This window comes from Sus scrofa, chromosome 13 (assembly GCF_054392235.1).
Source record: "Sus scrofa isolate SSC_HxYL_T2T_F1_AM1 chromosome 13, Sscrofa_HxYL_maternal_Yorkshire_Landrace_v2.0, whole genome shotgun sequence".
Taxonomy (NCBI): Eukaryota; Metazoa; Chordata; class Mammalia; order Artiodactyla; family Suidae; genus Sus; species Sus scrofa.
Genome location: NC_139395.1, coordinates 204,504,162 through 204,504,767, shown reverse-complemented (window position 1 = coordinate 204,504,767; position 606 = coordinate 204,504,162).

The following is a 606-nucleotide window of genomic DNA, read 5'->3' as shown; positions in this document are numbered from 1 at the left end:
TCCAGCTGGTTCACAAATTTCCAATTTACTCTAATCCAGCCATATCATATTGTATCTTAATGGAGTTTCAGAAACCCTTTTACTTTGCTCTTGAATTCAGGACCAGTTTTTTTTTTAATTTTTAAAATTTATTTTAAACTTTTAATTTTTTTGGCCAAGCCAGTGGAGTATGGAAGTTCCCGGGCTAGGGATCAAACCCATGCCACTGCTGTAACCAGAGCCACAGCAGTGACAACCCTGGATCCTTAATCCCCTGAGCTACCAGGGAACTCTCAGAACCAGTTTTAGGGCAGACAGAAGAGTCGGGCAAATGAGACTAAAATAATCAATTTTCTCACTCATAAAAGCTGGATTGCAGGTTATGACTTAGATGTAGGACAACAGTCAGATTCCTGCCCTATTCCCTTGCCTAGCTACGTGTCCCAATCCAAACTTTGGTAGAACAAATCCAAAGGAAAGTTTATTGTCAGGTAAGATTGCTGCCTTGCTGGAGTATGAGAGAGAGAGAAGGAGAAAACAAAGTCCCAAATTCTTCTTGTGTAGAAATTTTGCAATGTTAACTCTATTCAGTCAATATACATAGATCATTAACTGTCATCCACCAGC